Source organism: Phascolarctos cinereus, unplaced genomic scaffold (genome assembly GCF_003287225.1).
Source record: "Phascolarctos cinereus isolate Bilbo 61053 unplaced genomic scaffold, phaCin_HiC Scaffold_5;HRSCAF=322, whole genome shotgun sequence".
Lineage (NCBI taxonomy): Eukaryota > Metazoa > Chordata > Mammalia > Diprotodontia > Phascolarctidae > Phascolarctos > Phascolarctos cinereus.
This window is the reverse complement of record NW_027555958.1, coordinates 468,805,235-468,824,072: the sequence shown is the minus strand read 5'-3', so window position 1 is coordinate 468,824,072 and position 18,838 is coordinate 468,805,235. Positions and strand designations below refer to the sequence as shown.

Genomic DNA, 18,838 nt, shown 5'->3' with positions numbered 1-18,838 from the left:
TTGGAACGGAGTAATCAAAATATTTTTCAGATAGGTTCAGAGCCCCCAGGTTAAGAACCAAGCCATCTCTGCAGTCAGAAGACCAGAGTCCAAATTCTGCCTTTGAGACTTAGCACCCATGTGACTTTGGGCACATCCCTGACTCTCCCTTGACGTCAGCTTCCTTCTCTGGTGAATAAGAGGTTACACCAGGCTGTTCCAGATTTATGACCATAGGTGCATATGGAAATGGAGTTACTCAACAGTTTGTAGTGTTCACCTCTTTTAACAACAAACGTATAAACCAATGATCATGTTTCTATTACTGCCACAGTCTGCAGAGAAATGCACCACCTGAAGTTTCATGGATTTGTTAAATAGCTATATCTTGAGTTAGAATATGAGTATTATTAATTATAACATTGTGATTAGTATTCGTTGTAATATAACATAATTAATAACAGTACTAATAATATGACCTCACATTTACGTAATGCTTTAAGGTTGACAAGGTACTTTCCTCAAAACAGCCCAACAGTGGAGTATGTGGTCCCCATGTTTTGATTTTGGCCAGTTCAGTTTTCACTTCCCGCCAAGATGGCGTGCTAGATGATGATCCTTGTCAGCCCTACAAAGTCCTTAGCCCCTGTCTCTGGGGGCTGCTCAGATTCCCACTCAGCGGTGGAGAGCGTGGGGCCTTTTGTCCCACCTCCTAGCCCCTGGATCTAGAAGAGGAAAATAGACCTGTGGAGCCCACGGTTGCCTCAAGCGTGAGGCTGTGGACAAGCCTCACTTCTCCCTAGTTTTCTCACCTGTATGGTGGGGATGACTTAGGTCTCAGGGAGGTTGTGAAGTGTCGCCATCCCTCAAGAGTTTCCCCAAGTATCCAGCACCGTGTAAATTATCAGCTTGAAGAAGAGAGCATATAAATGAGTGGGTCCATTTTTACAAAAGTCAGAGTAACGTTTAGGAAACCAGTCTGAAGGCACTCGCTGAAGTTCAGGCAGGTGGTGGGGTGGAGCGAAGATTTGAACCCAGGTCACAGGGTCAGAGCATCATAGAGTGAGTACTGGGAAAGGCCAGAAACTGAGGCCCAGGGAGGTCCCAGGGTCATAGCTCAAGAGCTGACCTTCTCTCTGCAGAGCCAGTGCTTTGCCCATCATACCAAGAAGAAACCACACATGGTTAGGCTCATGGGGTTTAGAGTTGGAAGAGGCTTAAGAGGCCCCTGGGTCCAGCCCCCTCATTTGACAAGTAGAATACAGCCATTGAGGGTCAGAGGAGGGCTTGGATCCAGATGCCCGATGGGAAACCCGGATTCCCCTGCACCAAAACAAGCCAGTCTGGGACAATAATTCCTCCCTTTACAGGTGGGAGTTAAACCAGGTTGTCTTGTTTCTCCCCATCCCCCCCATCCCGAGGGTGCAGAGACCCAGACAGAGGTGGATACCGTTAACCTTCCTTCTGGCGTGCCTCCCCCACCTCCCTGACAGGCTCAGTCTTTCCAAGCCCGTCGGAATAAATGATACATTTCCACATTCCACTGGCTGGGTGTTAGAGACCTTTGTCCCATGGCCTGGCATCAGGTGGTTTGGTCTCTTGTTACATTTTGTTTTCATGGTCTCTCTGCCCGGCTCTGCTTACCCTGGCAGTGAACCCGGCTCTGGCGATCAGGTGCCAACTGCATGCCCTGTGTACGGACTGAGCCACGTTCCTGTACCAGGCCCCACCCTCCAAATCCAGTGAGGCCCTAGCCCTGGGACAGGGGCCTGAATGGAGAGGGGCTTCCCAGAGATGATCCACATTGGGGGGGGGGGCATGGAAGAGTTCTGGGTTCAACCATCTCCCTCTGGGCCTCAGTTTCCTCACCTGTAAAATAATCATTTGAACTATGCCACCACAGCAGGCCTGCCTCTGGTGTTGGATAGATCTGTGACCAAGTCAAGTCATGAAGCATTTATTAAATGCCTACTATATACCAGGCACTAGTCTGAGAGCTGGGGAGACAAAGAAAGAAAAGAAAAAAAAAAGTAGTTCCTTCCCTCGAGAAGTGCATGAAATCTACACCTCCATGGAGCTGGATATTAGATATTATCTAATCTAGCCCCTTGTCTTCTATACAGATGAGGAAATTGAGGCACAGAGCAGTTAAACAGATGACTTTCCCAAGGTCTCGCAGATAGTAAGTAGCCAAGCCTAGATGTGAACCCAGCTCCCCTGATTCCTTATCAGCGACATGGCAGATGCCTCTCTTCATTGATGCAAGAGGCCATTTGTAGTGGGCTCACATCATTCCTCTGGCATACACTGGCTAGGTTGTTTTGGGGGAGGGTTCCTTAGCCACTCAGTCCCACAGGAAACTCTCTAGAACCGAATCGCTGATGGGTCTCTGCCTGCATCAGTGGAGGGAATTTCCACATTGGAAACGTGCTTAGATGCTTAGATGCTTAGAGGTTCAGAGATTGAGAAGTGGGGACATGACAGAAATTTGGAAAGGAAGGCATGGCATCATACGCTGAACTCCAGACGTGGGATTAGGAGAGACCAGGGTTGGAATTCTGCTGTGGACATTGAAGGGAGTCAGTGGAGGAACTGAGGGATTGGAATGTTTGAGGAAAAGTCCACATGCAACATTGAAGTCCCTTAGTATGAGGTCAGGACTGGGAGGCGGGGGGATGAGCCACACTCACTGAGGAAGGAAGGGGAGTGTCCTGGAGGTCTACAGACAGCGGCTACCAGGATCTCAGTTGGGTGGTAGAGGTGAACAGCGTGAACCTCAAAGGAGAAGATGTTACTGAGTGATGGAGGTAGAGGAAGGGTCAGTGGGGAGCTGAGGAGAGCAAGTGGAGGTGTGGCCAGGACTGGAGAGGGGAGCCAGGGAGGCTGTGTCCTCCGGGGGAGCCGGGTTTCTGCGATTGCTGGAAGATGGAAGGAGAGGGAAAGGAAAAGATTGAAATGAAGGCAAGTTTGTTACCTATGGAACAGGCATTTCAGAGGGCACAGTAGAGTGTGTGGGTGGTGTTCGATGGGGACTTTGGGGTGGGAGGGTTGAGAGGGATGGGAAGTACTGTAGTACTAGTACAAGTATGGTATGGTATAAGTTCTATAGTTTTGATCAGCCCCATTTTACAGATGAAGAAACTGAGGCTCAGAAAAGCCTAGGATTTTTTTTAAACTTAAAATACCATATCAATATCAGTTATTGTTACTAATTATTATTTGACCATACTGGTGATTTCAGTAGTATAAGAAGTATCCAAATCCAGACCCACACACCAATGTGTGTCAAAGGTGGGATTCAAAAATAAGTCTGCCTAAGTCTGAGGCTGTCTATCCACTATTTATCATCATCATCATCATCATCATCGTCGTTATTATTATTATTATCAGATTCAGCAAGGGCCTCAGCCTTCAGCCATCCCCTCATTGGCACCTCCCATCAATAATAGACAGACACGTGAAGGGAGTACAGCTCAGCCTCAGTTTCCACACATGGATTTCCATTTTAGACATTTTGCTTCCATCACTTCACATCCCCAGTTGCTGGGAGTTTTCAGGTGACCTGGAACATCAAAGGAGCCCATTTGCTCCTTGGGCTAATTTGGGCACATTCTGTGGGTGGTTCAGGGCTTTCTTTGACTTAGGGGCTGACGTGGAATCTTGCATTCCACAGGGAGCAGATGTTGCATCTCAGAGCCTCATTTGTACTTGTAGAGGGGCTCCTTCTGCCCCCTGCCCAAGCCAAGACCCCACCCCATAACTCTGAATTAAGCATTGCCTCAATAAAGAATTGTTGTCGGTCCCCCTCTGTTCAGAAAAAAAACTAAAAGCAGCTCAGAGGGGCTCTAAATTCACTAAGAAATGATTCCAGTCCAGAAACATTGAGCTCTTGAAAGATCATTGAACTTGGAGTCCAAAGCTCCAGGGTCTGATTTTGCCAAGATCACTTCATTGCTCAGTGGCCCTCCTTTGGGCCTTAGTTTCCAGGTCTGTAAAGGCTTGGAGTGCATGGTCCCTTCCTGCTCTAAATCTCTGAATAATCATTCACATTAGGTGGTAACTTGTCCAAGCAGAGGAAAATATTAATATTGATGCAGGGCTTTCTCCCAGGTTTCTAGGGCATTAGAAACCCACAGGTCACTGAAGCAGGTGGCCCTGGACTCCAAGGCGTGAAGGGCGAACCAGAGTACTGCCTTCTAATACAGATACATTGGAAATCCACCCCTCCAACCTTGGCCACAAGGTACCTGCCTGGAAAGTCAGATGTGTAGGGACCTAAAATACTTTGGGAAATGAATTCTGACAAAGAGAAAAGGGGGATTTTTTTATACTAAAGATTGTGAAAGATAGAAGATGCAGATGGGGTAAAAAGGCCTTGGGACTTTAAGGGAATCCAGTCATCACAAAAGTACCTGAGAGTAGCCTTCCTGTGGATGGACGGGAGCAGAAAGTAGGGTCCGGAGGGATCAGTATGCCTGCAAAGGAGAAAGAAAATCTGAAGGCACACAAATGAGGAGGAGGAAGAGAGGGAAAGGAAGAGAAAGAAGAGAAGGAGAAAGAACAGAAGAAAAGGGTGAGGAAGCCTGAAATAAACTGAGGCCAGAAGGACGACTCACCTGCTCTTGGAGATCTTCCTGCTCACCCTCCTCTCTAGACTGGAGTTTTACAAACATGACCGCCATGACACTTCCCAAATGGGGAGGACGGTGTCAGAGTCTAAACTTTGGGACTTCCTCATCTTCCTGAGCTGGGGGAGCATTTCTTTCACTCAGTCATCGCATCCCACAAAGCAAGTATTTAGGAAGCATCAGTTACCACGTGCCAGGTATTACCAATGCAAAACCAAGCGTGACCAGGGCCTGCCCTCAAGAAGCTCACATTCTCCTGAGTTTTCTCTTGCAGCCTAGTTTTCATGCAACATTGTTAAGAGCCCTGGCATCATGTATGGCTTAACTCAGGCTTATAAATGTCCTGATCTCCCTCCTAACTCCCTCTTTGTTGAAGGTGAGGAGGAATTTTATGGCTGGAAGAGAATAATCAATAACATTTACATAGTGCTTTAAGGTTTGCCAAGCTCTGTACGTATGTCGTGTCATTTGACCCCCACCACAGCCTAGGGAGGGCAGAGACTGCTCTGCCTCCACCGTTGGAGACCCAGGTGGTGCTGGCACATAGTAGGTGTTGAATAAATGATTGCTGGTTGATTGAGGTTCCACTGAATGAGCTAGAGTCTAGACCTTACCCTTTCGGGCAGGCGGTGAAGCCTGTCTCACCTTCTTCCTTGGCCGTCCCCTTGCCTGAAATGCCCTCTGTCCTCACCTCCACCTCCTGGTTTCCTTCAAGTCCCAGCTAAAACCCTCGCTCGTGTAGAAGCTTCTCCCGACCCTTCTCAGTTCCAGCCCCTTCCCTCCAGGGGTCTCCAGTTCATCCTGCATCTTGCTTGTTTGCACATGATGGCTGGCAAGTTGTCTCCCAGTAACTTTGGGAGCTTCTGGGGCAGGTGGGATGGTTTTTTTTTCCTTTTTGTATCATCAGTGATTAGCATATAGTCAGCACTTAATAAATATTTATTGATTGACTGAATTTCTCAGGATAATGTTTCTAAATGCATAAAATAAAATACTATTATAAAGAAAGTCAATTATGCTGAAATAGTTATGAGAAGATTTAATTTGATGGACACCAGGGTTGAGCCCCTGATGTAGAAGGCCCCTTCCAGCCCCAATCTGTGACTCCACGACCCTGTGGTTGAGGGCTCCCTCTTTCTCAGAACCATGGGTTACATTTGTTGGCGCCTCCAAATTACTTAGGAAGCTGGGTTTTTGTATGTTCATCTGTGTTGAACTGAAATCTCCCACCATCACTCTTAGTTCTGGCCTCGGTTTTTTCAGGCTTCATCACCATCTTCTGTTCTTTCTCCTCTTCTTTCTCACTTCTGTGGCTTCAGATTTGCTTTGCCCTTTTCAAGCTTATGGATCCCCCTGCATCCCACTTTCTGCTCCCACCCATCCAGGGGAAGGCTACTCTCGGGTACTTTTGTGATGACTAGATGCCTTTAAATTCCCAAGGCCTTTTTACCCCATCTGCATCTTTAAAGAATTGCATTTGTATATTAGTCAGTGTGCAAAGCACAATTATTTAAGGAACTGTGTGGGGGTGGTGTGGAGTTATCTCTTATTTGAATAAACGGGAAAAACAAGGATAACAGCTTTCTTTGAATCAAATGGCAGATTTCATAGATCAACTTGAACAGGCCTTGGAGATTGTCCCATCCAACCTCCCTCCTTTTACAGAGAAGGGAGATGAGTTCTCAAGAAAGAAAGCGACTTGCCCAGTGTCCCAGAGCTCCTAAGTGTCTGAGGCAGGATTCCCACCCAATGTCAAGTACCGTGATCAGTCCACTGCACCATGCTGAAAGGAGAAATGCCCTTGCATATTAAATATTCAATGCTGTGTTTATGTGTGTGTATGTATGTGTGTGCATATATGTGCACTATACGTAGATGCCAGAGATAACTATGTCCATGCTGTAGAAATGCTAGCTACTAGGGTCTGTCACTGGAGGCAGTAGCTCAGACACCGAGTCATTTCCACGTGGCTGTGGCATTAGGTCACTTGTTTGTTTTGTAGCAGGTATATTTTCAGCAGTAAGTTTTACTTGGGCTCATATTATAATGAGTTTGTAATCCCTGGAGCAAACGTGACCCATTAACAACAGATGAGAGGGAAATTGTATGTGTCGTGGGTATTCCTTCTTGTGGCTTGGAAGTGAACTTGGGATGTGATGTACCCCCATCAGAGGCCAAATGCTGACTAGTCCTACGGGGGTGGGAAGGCTTCAAGCATCACTCTAGACTACCACCTTAGACCACCACTCTAGGGTCACTATTTGGAGCGGGAAGTGACTTTCAAGGCCATGTAGTCCCAATTCCCTGATCTTGCATATAAGGAAACTGAGGCACAGAGAAGGTTCAGTGACTTGTCCAAGGTCATACACATAGCAGATTTGGGATTGGAACCCAGGTTTTCCCCTGGACAGCTGCCAACCTAGGACCAGCTTCACCAAGTTCAAATTGTCGGGCCACTAGATGTGACAGCCAATGAAATAAAATACTTTCAAAGCCCTGTTATCTTGGGAGCCGCTGGATCGTCCCTAAGGCTCCTTCCACCTCTGTGGCCTGTGGTTTGATGATTCCAAGGAACAGGATGCATGTGTTGGGGCAGGGGGAGGCACTTTAGGAGCAGTAGAATCAGGGTCTTTGAATATCTGGAGGGATTTCATGGGAAAGCAGAACAAAACTTGTGCTTAGGGCAGATGCCGGGAGCCTGGGGTGAAATTGCCAGAGGGTAGAATTCCCTTGAAAGAGCAGAAGGATTTCCCCAAAGTTGGTGATGTCCAGAAGCAGACAGGGCTTCTTCTGGGTTAGCGAGCTTCCTCATCACTGGAGGTCTTCAGGGAGCTGACCGCACTTGGCGATGGGTGGAGGGTGGATGCCTCTTCAGATACGAGTTGGGTGAGGTGGCCCTGGAGGTCCCTTCTACCTCTGAGATTCTGTGAGATAGCTAAAGGGCTTACCCTAGACGAGAAAGCATTGCTCTGCGTGAAAGATCAGTGGGTAGAGGTCACTGGACACAGATTTTCATTCCAAGAAGCCAAAATCCCTTTTAACATCTGGAGCCATCCAAAAGTGTGGGTCAGCCATCTGGGGAAGGAATGAGTGCCTAGTGGGGGTAGTGTTCAGGCAGGTCATGACGGGACCGCCTGCTGCTTTCAGGCGCTTAGCTACACTGTAAGTCAATCAGCAAGGGTTAATTCAGCGCCTGATATGGTCTAGGCCCCGTCCTCGGTGCTGAGGTACAAAAGTGAAACAGGCCTTGCCTTCGAAGAGCTTACATCCTATCAGCAGAAACGTGTACACGTGTAAAGAGATACAAAGTGAATGTAGGAGGCACCGTGATGTTGGGTGTAGACAGCCTGCCTGGAAGCAAGTGTAGCCTGACTAGCCTTACTTCACTAGCTGTGTGATAGAATGTAAGCTTCACGAGGGCAGGCACCATTTTGCTTTCTGTCTTTGTATTCTCAGGGCTTAGCACAGTTCCTGGTACATAGTAGGTGCTTAATAAATGCTGTCTTGACAGACTGATTGCAAGGCTAGTACTCAGACTGCAGTGCCGTGGGGCCAGAGCCCCGAGAGATTACTTCAGCCTCGGTCCAGAATTGTTCGCCCGGTTGCTCTCCTGGATTTTCTGGGCTGTAACACCAAGTCCCTCACTGCCTCTGAATGTTGCCATCTCTCCTACGCGGCCGGCTCCACGGCCATTTTACTGGCAGAGCTCATGTCCTGAGTGCTGCAGGGCCCTTGGGCTGGACGTCTGGACGTCTGGGCGGCGTCATGCAGGGATGTGCAGACACTCCGGGTTCTGGGAAGCAGCCTTGGCCCCCCTCGTCCCTGCCCTTCATCACAGCCCACTATACTAAGTCGTTGGCCAGAGCCCAAGGCACAAGGTTCATTTACCCAGTTACCAGCAGGAAATATGGGGAACATTTATTGACTCTTTGGACCAGTGATAGCACATTACACTCAAGTCCCGGAGTAACCATGCTCAGCTTGGCGTTTCACACCCGAACACACCAGATACTGAATTCAACCTCTGCCTTCTCCATCCGTGTCTCAGTCTTGTCTTGCTGGAACCCATTTGGAAGGCAAACAAGACTCCCAAGGAAGAAAAAATGGGGGGAGGGGGGCAGGAATAGCTTTGTGTTTGCCTTATAAAAATCCAAGATGAAAACAGTTCCTGGCTGGGCTGGGTCGCAGCGTCTCAAAACTAAATGACAGATAGGTGACTCATTGTATGAGCCCAGAACAGAAGAGAAACAGGAAGAAGCCTCCTCAGATGCCAAGCTCTGTTCAGTCCAATGATGAGAATCCCCTCCCCCTCAAAAAATGATGAAGGCAGCCCTTCTCCCCATCCCCAGGCAACAAAAGCCCCTGTAGGAGAAAGGTTGGCTTTTTCCCATGTGCACAATGGCCCTGGAGAGACCAGCTGGAGAGAGCCCTGGCCTGGGAAAGAGGAGAATGGGGCATTTACCACGGGGGAGCAGCCTCAACTGCTTCATCTGTAAAACAAGTGGGTTGGCGGCTGGGTGACTGATCCCGAAGAGCTTTTCTGCCCCCCATGTTCACTGACCCTGTAGCACTGAATCCCCCCCCCCCGATTTCCTTTTCTTCACTCCTCCCTCCAGCATCACATCTTTGCTACTCTGTGATGTCCCACAGCCATCTTTCAGACTGGGGGTTGTCGAGGCCTTTTTCCTGATGGAAATGATGGCGGTTCAGAGGTGATGCTGGGGTCCAGAAAGGCCTCTTGGGGCTCCTCACTCCCAGTGTGGCCTCCGGCAAATCCCCTGGCCTTTCCGAACCTCTTAAGTCTGGGGATGGCTCCACTGACCTCTGAGGCTACTTCCGGCTCTGACAATAACAGCTAGCATTTCTGGAGCCTTTCAGGCTTTCAGTCACCTACGTGAACCCCTTTGATGCTCACAACCCCCCTAGGAGGGAAGTACTATTATTATTCCCATTTCACAGATAAGGAAACTAATTTTCAGACAAGTTAACTAACTGACTTGCCCAGACCCACGTAGCTACTAAGCGTCTGAGACAGGATTCTAACTCGGGTCTTATATGATCCCTTAACACCCAATTCTGCCACTAGTTTCTGCATTTTAAGGTGAGTCATGTAAGCTGTCTGCCCTCCCTACCTCATAGGGTTGCTGTAAGAACCGGAGGCATAATTGAAATGAAAATGTGTCACAAACTGTCAGGGGCTATAAAAAATAAGTCATTGCAAATGCCTGGGAACCTGTCCATTTCATTTCATAGTCCATCACCTTGTGTCTTGGTGCACTAGAGGAACAGAAGGGCAGTAGAGTCCAGGTCCACCTCTGGGACACAGGACAAGTCACCATCTCCCTGGGTCTCAGTTTCCACATCTGTAAAAGGAATTGGGTTGGTCTAGAGCAGGGGTCTCCAGAGCAGGAGCCCTGTGTACCCCCCAGAGGCTGTCGTATGACTTAGAGAGGGCCACGGTATGACCCAAATGGTGTGTGCTCACATGAGCAAGACATGGAAAGGCACGTCGCAACCGGGTGTGAACTTTCATTCCCCAATATGGGATATTCCAACATCTCCCTCTTGAGTCCAGGAAAAAATACTAGTGCGTCTTTATCTCATCTTTTTTTAAATGTCTCTGTTCATGTAAGTCTTACATGGTGCATGATTATTAACATCCTGGTACTCGTGTAAAATTTGTACACATATACGTAAGTGAGGGGATCAAAAGTGTTCACTGACAGGTTGTATGACCAAACAGCCTGGAGATCCTTGGCGCACATGGCCTCGAAGGTCCCTTCCGGCTCTGGGTGGATGAGTTTGTGATCGTCTCAGGCTATTTAACAATCTCTAATCTGCTTTTCCATTTGGGCTCAGGACAGAGGTGGGGAACCCAAGGCCTCAAGCCCACATGTGGCCCTCAAGGTCCTCAAGGTAATCCAGGGGCTTTGTTCTGTGAAGTTTGGAGTCAGTCAAAGGGCTGCACTTGAGGACTTAGAGGGCTACATGAGGCCTCGAAGCCTTGGGTTCCCCACTCTGGCTCAGGGGCTTTCTCTTTGGTCCTTTTCTCTGCCTAACTTCCATTAGTGGCCTTTCAGAGGTGGGATGGGCATCAGCAGCCACCTAATCCAACCCAAACGTAGCTGACAAAATACCCTTTAGATCTGGCTTCTTTGTGTGTCATAGACCCTGCTGGCGGCCTGCTAGAGCCCACAGACCTCTTCTCAGAATAATAGTTCAAAACATATAAAATATATAGGATTACAAATTAAGTCAGTCATGCTGAAATAAAATCCAGGTTCACGGACCTTGAAATCTAAGCACCGACCCCAGATGAATCCCGGTGCCAAGGCAGCATCCCCTCCCCCACAATTGATTGTGCATCCTGTGCCTGATGGGGAGCCCCCGCCTCCACCTTAGATGGTCCTGGCACATTTCTCCCACACATCAAGCTGAAACCTGCTTTTTCACCTTGCAGCCTGCTTCTCTGGGGCCGAGTCTGGGTCTGCTCCCTGTGAACCGCCTGCAGATCCCATTAGGCAGTTGTGTCCTCCTCTCCTTCAGAGTTGTTCTGCAATCTGTACAATGCTGAGGTACCCTGGCACTGCCCCTGCCCCGGCCAGTCCCCGTCCTTCACAGGAGCTGATCACGTTTCTATCATTGACGAGATCTTTGACTACTGGTTGCAAATCCCGTGGGCTAAATGGAGTAGATAAACTTGGCAGAGAATCAGACCACTGCCCACCCCTGGACCGTGCGTCCGCAGCTGAAATGCAGCACCCCATAAGGTGCTCAGAAAGCACACCCTCCTCCTCTACTGGACCCCTGCCTCTCCCGACGTGCCCCACCACCATCTGGCCGGCTCCGATAGCAGCCCAGAACATGGCTTCTTCACGTGGAAAGCATGAGATCTGCCTGAGAACGAGCATGACCGCCGTGCCTGGCAACTATCAGGGCGAGCCACCTGCTGGGCGGGTGCCATGGGAAAGAAGGCGTCCCTGGAGCGGCACGGGCTGAGCTGCAGAGCCTCAGCAGGCCTGGGCTGCCTCTCTGCCCTCTCCTTCCTCGCCGGGGTGACCTGCCCATCAGCTCGCTCTCCTGTGTGCTCCTTCCTTCCGTCCACTGGGGCCGAGCCCCACCGCCTCCCCCACCAAAGATAGAACCTCAGGCCATGCTATTTCCTTGTGTTCTTCTAGAGAGCACACAATACACTTGAGTTCAAGGTCGAAGCTGCTACCCACAGGACACATTTAACTCTTTAGTTTGTGAAGGCAGGCAGAACTCCGTGCCCCCATCCTGGGCCACAGGGGACACTCAGGGCGGGGGGCAGAGGGGAAGACCTCAGTCTTTGTTTCTCCTCTCCCAGCCTAAGAGACCTTGGCTCATTAATTATCCATAAGTCCAATATGTGGCGATAACAGCCTAATCCCTAATAATGGGTCAGGAATCAGAGAGCGGCTGGGAGGACTGTCTTTTCTTTGTAATGAGGGAAGGTGTGGGGATTTTTTTTTTCACGCGGGAGATAGCGGGATTTGGTGCGAAAGATGGAAAAGGCTTTGTGGTTGTAGGGTCAAATTCCTCCTCCATCTTGTACTGCCTGCGTAACCCTGGTCAAGTCTCTTCACTCTCTTTGGCCTTAGTTCCCTCATCTGTAAAATGGGTTGAACCAGAGGGCTCTGAGGGCCCTTCCAGGGGCAGAGTCTCCTATCCCCAGGCCTGGGGGTCCTGGGTTCCATCCCTTGCCCGTAAGAGCTTACTGACTGTGTCTCAAGAGCATCTGAGGTGCTCACCCACCGTGGCAACCCACCAACCCTTTATGTTTTTCTAGAACAGGAGAATCTTCCCATTGGCCATACCCTTGCAAGAAAGGCAGCATTAAGTAGCATTCAGCTGGCTTGGCCTTTTACTTCTGATATTTACTAGCAAGTGACTTCACCTGTGTGAACCTTGGTGTGCTCATCTGTAAAATGGAGATAACAGTGCAGGGTACCCTACCTCCTGGAGTTATTACAAGGCTCCTTTGAGGTAACGCAGGCCATAGAAGGCCAGCCTGGGAGTCAGTCCTGCCCCTGACAAATCTGCCTTCTAGCACCCTGGGCAGGTCATCAGATCTCTCAGTGCCCCAGGAAAGTCTCCAAGAGGGTGAGTTCTAGATAAACTGCCCCAGCGATGAAATCACAAGATCCTGGAGGTGGGCAAGGCCAGCCCCCTCATTTTACAGACAGAGAAACTGAGGCTCGGGAAAGATAAGTACCTGGCCCAAAGCAAGAAGTGTCTGATGCGGGATTCAAATTCCCATCTTTCTGTCTTCACATCCAGCAATCTAGTTGTATCACATTCCTGGAAGATAGAGGCATAGACAGATAGAGAGGAAGGGGAGGGAAGGGGAGGGGAAAGGAAAGGAAGAGTCAGGGAGAGGAGAGTGGAGCGGATGGATGGATGGATGGATGAATGGATGGGATGGCTGGATGTGGTTTTGCAAACCCTCGACAGGTCTCATGACCGTCACTGCTGGAGCTGGCATCGCCCCCACCAGAACAATCCATCCCTTGGCCAGTGACCAGCAGCACAGAAGTGACACAGTGACCTCAGAAGGCCCGTCTCTCTGCATCTTTCCTCCAGCATTTCAGAAAGGCCCAGGCCCCCGCCGCTCCTGCCGAGCTCCTGCCTGCCTGTACTATCTGTGATCTGTCGTCTCTGGGAGTTCCTGTGTTGGGCAGAGCTTTTTTTATTTGTTTTTACTTCTTACCCGGAATCCTAGTTTCCTAGACTGTTAGAACTGGAAAGGAGCTCAGAGGTCTTTGAAGAGACAGATGGGACGTATGTGGTATAGATAACTTACATGATTTCATTGCAGCCTCTTTTGCCTTTGCTCCATTTTACAGATGAGTAAACGGAGGATCAGCAAGGTAAAGTGATATGGACAAGATCAAACAGCTAGTGTCAGAGGCAGGATTTGAGTCCCTTGTGATAGAGTGAAGAGTTCTAATTTCAAAGTCCAGGGGCATGAGTTCAAATTCTCACTCTGACAGGACTTAACATGCCCAGGGAACTGGACCCAGTTTCCTCCTCGGTAACTGTGCGTAGGCTCCCTTCCACTCCTTCTGTGATCACCCGGGTAGACTGTTTTTGCTTGCTTTGAGACTGTCAAAGTACTTTGTGAGCTAGAACCTGGCCACACTCTAGCTAGGACCTGTGAGCTTCAAGGGGTCGTGATGCTTTTCTTCCCTCCCTGGCCTGAGTTTCCCCAGGTCACCGGGAGTGGAGTCGATCTTGGCCTCTCCTCTATTCCAGCCCTATGGCCCTGACGGCTTCCGCTTTTCTGACCCCAGCTCATTCAGCGGCTCCTCTTCATTTGTGCAGTCGGTTTCTAGTGTAGAATTTCCTCCTCGGCATTTGTCCCTCCAAGGTTATCTGTCCCAAACTCCCCCTGGGGCTTCCTCCACAAAAGGGGTCCTTGTGTGCCTCATGATTTCGGAGGTCTTAGCTACTAATTGCAGAAGGGTGGTGAGCTCCATGAGGTTGGGACGCCGAGGTTGGGAGCTCCCGGGGGTGGGGGAAATCACAAATGCTTTTCTTTGCCTCCACCCTCAGAGCTGTCGGAGACCTTATCGGCCATGAATCCAATTCCCATGTTTTGAACAGATGAGGAAACTGAGGCCCAGAGAGATTACAGGCTCATGAGAGCATGGATTTAGAGCTAGGAGGAATGTTAAATATCATCTGGCCCAACCCCCTCTTTTTACAGATAAAGAAACTGAGGTGTGGGGGTGAGGAAGAAGGGGTGCAGCGGGGAGCTTGCTACCTTATGACCTTTTGGCCAGTCACTTAAGCCCCCTGAGCCTCAGTTTCTCCATCTTCAAAGTGAGAGGGTGGCCCAGAGGGCCTCTAAGGTCCTTCCCAGCTCCAGAGCAAAGATCCTGTAATTTCTCTCAGTCCCAGTTTCCTCATCTATAAAATGGGCATAATGTCACTGCCTCTCCCACCCTCCTCGAGTTGTTAATAAGGAAAGTACTTTGGAAAACTCAGAACTCTCAAACCCTCCGAGTCAGGGTTAATCATTGCTGTGTGTGGGGTGGGAGGAGGAACGGTCCTTATTAACCTGCTCTGCCCTGTTTGTCTGCAAACAGTGACCCATCTCGTGCTCTGTGCCACATGCCTGGGGACCAGACCCTGGGGCATCTGGAAAGTGGCAGCCCCGGCCTCTTCCCTGGAGAGGGAGGGAGCGGCTGCGCGTGTCTGCTGGCTCCTGAAAAATGCTGACCCAGCATGTTGCTTAAGCTCCAGACTTTGCCATGGCAGGTCCCCTGTGCTGGTTAGCTCAGGCCTCTCTTTGCCCTTCTGTTCAGCAATGGGTCTGACTCACATTTGGGGACCGGCAGGACCAGCCCAGAGCTGGAGGAGGCACTGGAGATTAGCTAGTCCTCCCTCCCCCCTTTCCTTTTACAAATGAGTAAACTGAGGCCCAGAGAGGTTGCAGGATCATAGGTGGAAGCTAGAAGCCAGCTCCCTTTTCAGATGCAGAACCTGAAGCCCAGTTGGAGGGATGGGTTTGTTCGACCCTGTTCTCCAAGAGGACCAATGACACAGGAGGGTGATGTTTGACTTTTGAGTGGATTGGACTTAAGTGAGCTCCAGGGGATGTGACTCGCCTAGGGTCATATGGGCGCTGACTTTGTAATCCCCAGAGATTAGCATTGTGCCTGGCACTTAATAGGCATGATTGAATGTTTATTGACTGACTTCCTGACTCAAACTCAGGGCCTCTTGCCTCCAAATCCAGTCTTCTTTCCACCTCTCTGTGCTGGATTGCAGAGGAGGTAATGAGATTGGACGACAGGGAATTTTTGCCCAGGCTCGCTTAGGAGTGGTAGACCCAGCATCTTTTCCCTGACAACCAAATGATGAGCTGAGCCGTGATAGACAAGGGAGCAGTGGACCCCCCCATGTCCAGGTACTTCAGCTCCTTCAAATAAGCGTCTGTCTGCAGGGACCCGGCCCAGTCATCAAGGAGCCTTCCTGTTCCCCTTCCCTCCGGCCGTTGGCCCATTCACCGCACTTGGACCGAGAGATAGAGGGTTTGCTCACCTAGCAGTCTGGCTTAGTAGAGAAGGGAAGCACTCGGACACTCAGGAAGCCAGCCGTGGGCACGCTTGACCTCTCCCAGGCCCAGAGATGGCCATTTTTTGTAGATGGCGCTGGGAGTCCCCACACGGATGAAATCCTAGACCCTTTTCATATCAGCTGATGCTCATAGCCAGTGTGCAGACTGACACGGCAGCTGTTGTGCCTTTATCCCTTCAGAACCAGATAGAATTACCAAGAGTGAAAACAGAGTAAAGCACGGAGGGAAGAGGGCTGAGTTTGGAGTCAAAAGACACCAGATCCACACCTTGCCCAAGCTGCGGGACGCCGTGTTTAAATGGTTATTGACCGACGGACTCTAGGCAAGTCACGGCCTCTACGAGGCTCAGTGTCCACACCTCTAAAATGGAACCCCGTCCCAGAGACTGACGACAAAGGGCAAAGGCCCACACGTGCAAAAATATTTACAGTGGCAGTTTTTGTTACAGCAAAGAAGTGGAAACAAAGTGGGTGCACCTCCGGTGGGAAGGTGAAACAAGTGATGGTGTAGGAATGTGGTGGAACGTTACTATTAGACATGGCGGAAAAGATGGAGTCAGAGAAACTAGAAAGGGCTTATATGAACTGATGCCAAGCAAACTGAGCCAGACCCCAGGGAGAGCAGTTTATTACCTGAGTTCAAATCTGGCCTCAAACGCTACCTAGCTTGTGACCCTCTGTCTGCCTCAGTTTCCTCAGCTGTAAGGGGATAGTAAGAACGCCTACCTCACAGGGCCGTCGTGAGGATCATACACTTGGAAAGCAGCTACCACAGTGCTTGGTGTGTGCGTAATGTTTAGTCAATTCCCCTTCACCATCCAGTGACTCCAGCATTATCCAGGACATTTGTGCTCGCTGGGAGAACTCTGATGGTGGATGGCATCTGAGGTCTCCGTCCACTCCATCAGTCATTCACAAGCGTTTATTATTAAGCACCAGCTGTGGGCCAGGCCCTGTGCTGGCCAGTTCAGACCCAGAGGCAATGAAGAAATCGTTCCTGGGCAGAGGAGACTTGGGCACGTCTTTAGGCCATGGGGAGGTAAGGCTGGAGACCAAGAGAGATCAGAGATGGATGGGGGATGGGACCAAAGGTACAGGATCCTGCGCACAATAGGTGCTTAATTAATGCTTGGCTTGACTTTATGGGTGTAGGGATTGGCCTTGGCAAAGAAGAGTCACTTCTTCAGATTCCGTAGTAAAGGCAGGAGTAATGGGAAATGATTTCCAGGGGCTGTGTGAGGAGGAGACAAGAGGGAGCCCTCGCTGAATGTCCACAGTTGTATTTTCAGCATAGTCTAAGACAAGACCCTCATCTGAAAGGGTGGGAGGTGGGGTGGGATGGGAGGCTCGAAGGGAGAAGAGAAAGTTCAGAACAGCACCAGTGGTGAGTGCCACGGGGAATCAGCTGGGAAGGAGTCGATGGACTGCTTTGAAGCAGTGAGTGCCCAGCTTAGAGTAGGTGCAGTGGCCCCCGTCGTAGAGCTCAGTGCTGCATTCTGAATTTCCACCGAGGCATTGGAACCCATCAAGGAGCAGCTCCATGGAACCGGGGACAGTCTCCTGGTCCGTGTCTGGGGAGTATCTCGCACCCATGACCTAGTTCTCACAGGCACTTCCCCCCTTATCCAGTGAGCATTTCATTAAAGGTTCTGTGGACGCTGAGTTTTTAAAAATCTAATCTTACTTTCCCATCACTGTCTATTATTAGTTGTGAAAGTATTTTATCTCCATTTCTGTTTGATTTTTTGGTGTGTGTGAAAGTGGGTCTAAACATGTTTATTTTCATTTCTCTGTAGTTTGGGCTCTTGGTCTGGTAACTAATGATCTGTTTCAAGAAGCAATAAATATTTATTTAGCCCGTATTTGTTTCGCTAGGTTATACTAGACACTGCACTCTGAGAGAAATGGGAGGGAAGGAAGAAGGAGAAAGGAAGGAGAGAAGGAGGAAGAGAGGGAGGAAGAAGGAGAAAGGAAAGAAAGGAGGAGGAAGAGAGGAGGGAAGAAGGAGAAAGGAAGGAAAGGAAGAGGAAGAGAGGGAGGAAGGAGAAAGGAAAGAAAGGAGGAGGAAGAGAGGGAGGAAGAAGGAGAAAGGAAAGAAAGGAGGAAGAGAGGGAGGAAGAAGGAGAAAGGAAGGAAAGGAGGAGGAAGAGAGGGAGGAAGAAGGAGAAAGGAAGGAAAGGAGGAGGAAGAGAGGGAGGAAGAAGGAGAAAGGAAAGAAAGGAGGAGGAAGAGAGGGAGGAAGAAGGATAAAGGAAGGAAAGGAGGAGGAAGAGAGGGAGGAAGAAGGAGAAAGGGAAGAAAGGAGGAGAGGGAGGAAGAAGGAGAAAGGAAGGAAAGGAAGAGGAAGAGAGGGAGGAAGAAGGAGAAAGGAAGGAAGGGAGGAGGAAGAGAGGGAGGAAGAAGGAGAAAGGAAGGAAAGGAGGAGGAAGAGAGGGAGGAAGGAGGAGAAAGGAAGGAAGGAGGAGGAAGAGAGGGAGGGAGGAGAAAGGAAGAGGAAGAGAAGGAGGAAGAGAGGGAGGAAGGAGAAGGGAAGGAAAGGAGAAGGAAGAGAAGGAAGAAGAAGGAGAAAGGAAAGAAAGGAGGAAGAGAGGGAGGAAGAAGGAGAAAGGAAAGAAAGGAAGAGAGGGAGGAAGGAGAAGGGAAGGAAAGGAGGGAGGGCGGACAAAAGGAGGGAAAGGAGAGAGGAAGGAAGGATTTATTAAGCACTAGATTAAAATACAAGTAAAAAGAAATCCAATCCCTGTCCTCAAGGAGCTTACCCTCCAATAAACAAAAATTGCTGAAAGCAGGGAGTGGGAGAGGAAGGTACCTGGGCGTGATTTTAAAGTCCAAAAAGTCAGGATCAGGCCTGAGAGAGCAATGAAGGCAGGCTCCTGGCCTGTGCCCTTCTACAAAACGTAGGCTCCAGGAGAAACTCCTCAGTGAGAGAAGTGGGGAGCAAGCCTCCCAGAGGGCCCTTCCAGAGGGGAACAGACTCGGGGTGGTAGACCGTTCTAGGGCAGGGAGGTGCTAGGTAAGGAGGGAAGTCTCAGGAAGAGCCGGTTGTGGGGCACACCCCCACTTAGAGGGCAGCCGGACAGTAATCCCTCCAAGAAAAAGCTGTCAGGAGAGAGAGGACTCCCAAG

General features: G+C 49.8%; 1 protein-coding gene and 1 long non-coding RNA gene across 7 annotated transcripts in view; one reads left to right on the top strand and one right to left on the bottom strand.

The window, feature by feature from the left end:
* GNG12 (G protein subunit gamma 12) overlaps positions 1 to 18,838 on the top strand; it is a 149,937-nt gene that overhangs the window by 103,078 nt on the left and 28,021 nt on the right. The gene's annotated exons all lie outside the window — the stretch shown is intronic.
* Positions 1,250 to 11,430, bottom strand: LOC110212887 (uncharacterized). The gene is made up of 3 exons (XR_002325788.2): positions 11,061 to 11,430; positions 4,392 to 4,454; positions 1,250 to 2,897 (listed from the first exon to the last, which is right to left on the bottom strand). It is a non-coding gene; the product is annotated as an uncharacterized LOC110212887 (long non-coding RNA).